A 7,744-nucleotide genomic window follows, 5' to 3' on the forward strand; every position below is an offset into this window, starting at 1 on the left:
AGAGACTGTCCATTGCAACAATCAGCAGTGGCCTTGGCCCATACTGGCAGTCCCATTTACATCCAAACCCCATTCTCATATATCCATCCAACCTATGTTTGAAGCTATCCAGCGTATTCGAGTTAATGATGATATTTGTAACTTGTTCCACTCGTCCACTGCTCTATTTCTAAACCAATGTTTACCTAATTCACGCCTAAATCAAAATTTGTCTAATTTAAACCATTGTTACGAGTTCGCTCCTGGTTGGATAGTTTAGTACCTTTGTAATATCCTTGTTTAGCCCTGACTTCCATTTATACACCTCTATCATATCGCCCCTCCTCTACGTCTCTCGAGGGAGTGCAAATTAAGATGCCTTAACCTGTCTTTGACTCAAGGTTCCTAATGCCGGGATTAGCCTTGTCGTTCTCCTTTGAATTCTTTCCAGGATTCTATATCCATTCTGTAATACGGTGACCAGAATTGAACTGCGTAATCCAAGTGAGGTCTCACGAGCGCAAGATATGGTTTTAGGATGACCTCGCTAGTCTTGTAACTTCCTTTGTATGGTTACTTTATTTTACATTGTTTACTTGGCTTAAGATTCCTACTTATCATAACTCTTAAATCTTTCTCGCAGTCGGATTTTCCTTGCATCTGCTCTGAAATTCTAACTGGAATCTAATTTCTTTGTGATCGCTGTCAGCAAGTTTACCTCGACATTACTAATGAGGTTTTCTCTGTTTGACAGAACTAAATCGAGCATATTATTACCCCGGGTGGGTTCGGTTATATGTTGGCTTAGGAAACAGTCCTGGATTGTTTCAAGAAAATCCTCTGATTCTGAGTTACCCGTAAGGTCAGTCCAATCTATTTGGCTTAAGTTAAAGTCGCCTACTATACACCATCCCAAATAAGTCGCTCATTAACTCTATCAAGATTAGGAGGTCTACAGTATATATTATCCTGGTTAATTTTTCCCTACCATCGATTAATTCTATCCACATTGTCAACCACAACTATTACTATTCATCACTATCATCACCACCTATCACCATCATCACCACCACCACCACTCACCACCACCCACCACCACCATCATCACCATCATCACCACCACTACCACCACTCACCACCACCCACCACCACCACCATCATCACCATCATCACCACCACCACCACGAATACCTTCCCTATCCCCGTCAACCCACCAAGGAAAATACTCAACAAGCTGAACAATGAAGGGTAAGAGACAAACAAACTAATCGATGCTTCAGGTGTTATCTGTCTCTGGCCACTTAGAGCTAATTTTTCCTCTCAAGGTTTAGAAGAATCGAGTGAAGGTTGTACAAAAACGTGGTGTGTTAATATTAGCTTGGTTCATCTCCAGAAACCCTGAGTGGACAGCACTACGTTGCATACTTAAAAAGTCGCCTGAGGGATCTTGTTAGCGTGATGTGTGTTTAACGAGAGATAACGAGGACTGGGTGCCTCGTGGACGCTGCGAGAGTCTGGGTTTTATAATAATTTCGACTAAATACTCTCGTTTGACGATGATCTATACATTCTTTCAATAGCAGTAAGTTAACGCAGCATCAAGGAACATGAACATGTAAGGTGAAAATATCCTGGTAGGGACTTATACTCAATATTTTGTCTCTGTTTACAAGACGTGACCGGATACTAGCAACAAGAATGCCACTAGTTTCCTTTTTCTGGTCTTTTCAAAGGCCAGAAAACTGTACAATGCTGGAGTGATGTCAGACCCTTGAGGCACACCCACCCACCCACCCACCGCCTTGATATTAATTCTGCAATACTGGAAGCGCTCTAAGGAGAATATATGAAGTTTTTATATATAATAATCACTTGAAGGTTATCTAAAAAACTCTGTATTTTGCCTCAAGTAATTCGTATCTTGAAAGGATCTTGGGTAAATAGTATCTTAGAAATTCAAGTAGCGGTCTGTTAGCGGTGTAGGAGAACTGGTAGCTACCGAAGACCTTCTTGAATTGTATAGCGCCTTTGAGATCGAGACACTTGTAGCAGCCGAGGAATTTCCAGGACTTTAAAGTTTGGCTAAGAAGAATGTCAGTCTTGTAGTTTACGAGGAGCTTTGAGGATGATGGAACCCGCAACAGCTGAAAGGAGACGCAAGTACAGAAAACCTTTTTGGACTGAAGACTCGTTATTCTATTGGTTATCTTCGTCCTCCTTATTAGTTCCGCTTTAGTTCAGCAGCTCAGGTTAGTTCTCTTAGCCGATGTGATGACCGTCTGGTGTCAGGTAATGATAGGTATTGGAGTGAATAATTGGGCTGAGTGATTGGTGTGTAAGTTTGGTTTCTGAATTATCACATGTGTTTTATCCTCGCAGGTCTGATGAAGGTCTGGACTCCGTGGGATAAAGGCAGCTCAAGGAACGGTACTGGGGTTTCAAGACTCGTATTTAGAAAGGTAAGTTAATTCTTTCTATAAGTTTTAGGAAATCATCTCACTTGAAGAGTAACTTATAAAAAGAAGAGCAATTATATATTTATTACATTGTTTTAGTCGTGTATGGTCATGCTCAAGTTGTGTGTCTGGAGTCGCTTCGAATTTAGAGTATAAATCCTCGACATAAGACTTTAGCGTTTACGGCATACAACGTTAGTACGCTGCCATAACTATCAACATATACAGCGACCTCTTTAGTTATTCTGATCAACTGTAACAAGATTTATTAATGTTGTGAAAATATTAATACTTATAGGGTATAAACTTTATGACTGTTCGTGGTGTGAGGTTTTAGTGCCGCGAACAAAGTGAGAAGAGAGATAGAGAGAAGATACTAATTGAGAGAGAGAGAGAGAGAGAGAGAGAAATACATAGAAAGTACCGAGAAACAAAATAAGAGAGAAGATAATTCACGTTCATACAAACAGCCAAGTAATCATACAAACTCACATTTAATTAAACGACTAATACAGCGCCATCTGTCTCATAAAACCATTACTATCTCCTCTATAGCTGACCTAAACATTGCCGAATTCTGAAAAGCTCGCCCAGATTAAAGTCTCTATAAAGAGTAAAGCGTTGCGTAGGTCTAGTTGAAACACGATCCAGGCTTTAAAATACTTAAACGAGGTGTTGACATATAATGCTTAGAAGTGATTAGTCTAATTAAATCAAGCTGAGACACTCCTTCACGATGAGGTGGAATGTTGTCGTATAAGATGATCATCCGTCAGAGTCGTAATTTATATCAGACTTGTTATCGTATCTGACTGAAACAACATTAATATGGATCTGAGAATCAACAACAGAATATGTGTAAAAAATTAATTATAATCCTATTAGAAACTAGGAAAGTGTAATGAAATATCAATAGTTCCATTCACCAGAAGAGAATGTTAAGGGTACGTCATTCATATTATCGTTCACCAAGAAACCTTCATTCGAAATATTTAGATAATTTCAGGGAGATGGAAGAGTTTATTTAAGCAGGTGCATAAGAGTTGCCTCAAGTTCAGACATTTTACTGAAATACACAAAATTTACTCGGTGTTGTGTTAGTCTCAGGCGAGAAGTTAAATATTGGGAAGCCTTGAGTGACCAAGTAAGGCCTCGAGACTTCACAGTTATTTAAACTTTGTAGACATGGATATAAATACAATTACATTTTGGTGTTTTGTCTGAATGTTTTGTTACGTGTTTTATGAAGCGTTATGTAAAATGTTCGTTATACAGTTTACATATATTGTACTTCATTATAGGAATAGTCGTTACGTTAAGGTTTAAAACACATTTGTCGTTTTACCAAATGAGGATAACAATTTAATTTTTATTTGCCATGATTTATTAAAAAAATTAATGTATGGTAAAATTTATTGAATTTCTTTAAGACGTTGTTTCCAATTATATCATAATCAAACTGTCGATAGGTTAGGTTAGGTTAATAATGATAGCAGTAATATAATAAAAAAAATTTCAAAATCAAATCTGAAATGAGAAATACAAACTTAGAATTGTTAGTAGTTATGGGGTTATATAAACAAAACTAACTCTTAAGATAAACAGGACTTAAGGACACAAAATGGTGTTACTGAGACACATTGGCTGGGGAGCATGGCCAGTAAACTAACCTAACCATATGGGATCAGGGGTGTATCAAGGAGTTCATGAAGGATCAAAACTCATTTAAACTAGTTTTTATTGACCTTGACCCTGTAAAGCATAAGGTCATGAGAAGGAGATATTGATCATTAGAATGGTATAGTTTGCAGAGTGAAAGTTAAAGACAAGATCCACACGTAGCCCTTATCACGGCACACCTAGATACGACGATGTTGCTCCAGCCTTCACCAATACCTGCCGCCCGTGTTGTTCCAAGCGCTGGTGTAGATTGATGTTCCATGACACTGCATTACTGCTTTTAGACTCAAATGACGAAAAATAGTCAATATCGGGTTTGAGTCGAGTCGTTTATCAACTACTTCGAATACAAGGCGAAAGTTGTGTCGGTTATGGCATGGCTGAACGAGCACTGAGACACGATTACTCGATATGTCTTTGTGGTGTATCGTCTAAATATGTCTCTTGTTGTTTGGTTTGGTTTTCAAGAATTTCGCTCTTACTTAAATTTCGTTTCATCTGATGATAAACTGCTCTCATACATTTAGATATTTAATTATATATTTATTAATTTGTTCGTTTTTTTAATTAGGGTTATTAATAGAATCCCAACTAGCACATTCACTGTAACTTTGTTAAATAATTTTTCATACCAACGACCAAAAAATGAAACCATGTTAATTGAATTAATACTTGCTCCTTCAACTTTGTCAAATGATTATTTTACATACGTTAAATTATAATTTAGAAATGATATCCTACTTACGTAACTTAAAATGAAAAGTTCACTTACGAGAGTTGAATCAAAATTTTTTTATTTCTAGTAATCATTACGCGTAAGTGATTCCCAAGATTTTGATATCCATGTAAATATAATTCAGAAACGACAATCTATTTAAGTTGTGTGTAATAAAACAAGTTTATCCAGAGGAGTTCAATAAAAGAAAGGTATATTTCTAGTATTGACTGCAGGTATGTACTCCAGTAACTCGTTCCAAACAGTACCTTTACGCTTTTAGTGTTGAGACAATATGACACAACGAACGAAGGATTTTGACAACCCACCGAGAACAGCAGGAGCCGCAGTGTTCATTCTGAAATTCATCGATCCGTTCCTATAGATAGTTTTGGAATGAGTAGCATCCACTTTAGAAATCATATTCTGTCTTGTTGCATCTCTCTCATTCTCTCTGTCATTTTCTCTATAATTCTCTCATCCCTTCCTTCTTCTAGGATACAAAAGACTACAGAAGATCCTGTATTTGTAATTTAAAAATATATTAAACGTATGTGACTTTTACTGTACGTAATCATGAAACCTTCAGAACCCAGTACTGTATATTCTTACTACTAACTCTACGTAAATATGAACACTCAAGGCACTATTTCTTACTCATAACTATACTTAAACATTAACATCCAACAAAACCAATGCTTTTTTTACCATTGATTTTACCCAAGGATGAAAAGTCTTTGTATTTATAAAGCGTGTTGTTAAGCACGTGACATTCCACCTTCTAACTGCTCCTGAAGGACGGGTTATAAAAGATCATCTCTGTTGGTCAGAATTTTAATAGCTGGCCGAAGGCTGAAGGAAGGGAAGGCTGAAGGAAAAAACAAAGAACCACTTGCATTTTCTCACGGGTTTGTTCTGGGTGATTGCTACTAAAAGTCACATTATGTGTTGAAAAGTATGTTTTATTAGTTTTGTGGGGAGAGACAGACAGACAGACAGACAAGTGGCTGGAGAGAGGTAGGGAGGGAAGGACGGATAACACAGAAAACTAATACAATTCCAGTTAATGAAGTTAGAATCAAGTCGTCCTAACTCACTGCCACCGTAAAGAGATTAACCTAATCTTGTTTTGGAAATTCAGGTACATTGCAGAATCAAGTTTAGGAAACATACCCAAAAAAGATAGACAGACAAACAGACGGAGAGGAGGGAGGGAAGTATACAGGAGAAACAGAGAGAGAGAGAGAGAGAGAGGAGAGAGAGAGAGAGAGAGAGAGAGAGAGACTTCTTACACACTTCAGGTAACCCATTGATATTATTATCCTTTTCACGTTATTCGTAATTAAAAAATAAAATAAAATATATCATTGAGAAACAAAGGCTAAAATGACTCCCAGGTGTGATCTGATATTTATGAAATAATGTATTATTTAATAACAGTTTGTGAAGATGTTTTCTTTATTTTTTGTCTGTGATTCAGTTTGTAACAGTTAACCAAACATTCACCTTGTTAATTATATACACAGCCACGTTATTGTTTGTTTTGTTTTGTTTGAATGTTTTTGTTTTGAATGTTTTTGTTTTGATTTTAATTATGGATGATATTAATTGATGAAGTAAATCTGAAAATATTACACGTAAAAAACTTGTTCAGTAAAGGGTAACAGATCTCCTTCTCACGCAATTAGATAGATAGATATAGATAGATAGATAGACGAGACGGACGGACGGACGGACGACGGACGGATGAAGAGAACTGGAAAGCATAATCCTCTAATTAGTCAAGTTTATTTAACAATTAACCTCTCATATATTCGACTAAGATTATTACGTGTAAACAGAATGAAAATTTGTGATACAAGATTCAGGGATATATTTATTCTGCATATTAAAATAAATCAAGCGGTTCCTTAAAAAATTCTACATTTCGTTTGACTAATCTCAACATTCAGTTTCATGGTTCAAACATCAATATCATCCCTCAACTACCCCTAGTCATCCAATATAGCGCTATCAACCCCGTGCAAATTAACTAAAATAAACACACGCTGGAAACACACATTGTAGACTTCCAGAGACAGGAACAGAGTATTTATGCTAATGTATATGACCCACTTGTGGGGAATTAATATTACATGGTGATAATTTAACTCTGTGATAACAGGGTCAGCGGCCCATATCATGTAGCTTTTTGGTGGTATTAGTTGACACCAGGTGAGAGTTATTACACTGAACAAGTGGTAGGAGGAAGACCTGCCGTCGTCCTGGGGGGCTTCTGTTCTTTAATAATTCAATGCTGCCTTTTTTTTTTGGCAGCGGCTTAGACTCTTTCTCCTCCAGACTGCAGTGATTGTATGCTTTCGAAACTTGCTTTAGAGAGTGGTTCAAAATTATTATTATGATATATGTAATTCCAGTGACTGTTGTGCCTCTGTGTTGCTAGCACTTGACACGTGTGACATACTTCCTGAGAGGAATAAAAACCAAGTGATCATCCTAGTCAGCCAGGGACTTTAACACATACACTAGGATATGCTTTCTTGCTTTACCGGAAAAAGTGATTTTTATTTCATTATAGTAGGTTTTTAAATATCTACCCTTCAATTTACACTTTTCGTTAACAAAAGTTTATTGTGATCACATATTCCTGTTTCCCTCAAACGACGCCGAGCTTCAGTAATGTCTCCGTAATCATTGATAATAATCTTCTTACAGTTTGTTTGAGTCAGCACGCATCAGCTCTCTGGGGAATAAACGAGTCAATGGGATCTCCTTATGATGAGTCCTAACCAGCGAGTTTTGTTTTGTGTCAACATAATATGGATGATGGTGAACCTGTGTCCAAATGGTGTTCTCTATCTCAAATATTGTATATCTCTCTGTTATCTCTATGTCCCGGTCGGGGAACAAGGTT

The sequence above is a fragment of the Homarus americanus genome, unplaced genomic scaffold (assembly GCF_018991925.1).
Source record: "Homarus americanus isolate GMGI-L3 unplaced genomic scaffold, GMGI_Hamer_2.0 scaffold2539, whole genome shotgun sequence".
Lineage (NCBI taxonomy): Eukaryota > Metazoa > Arthropoda > Malacostraca > Decapoda > Nephropidae > Homarus > Homarus americanus.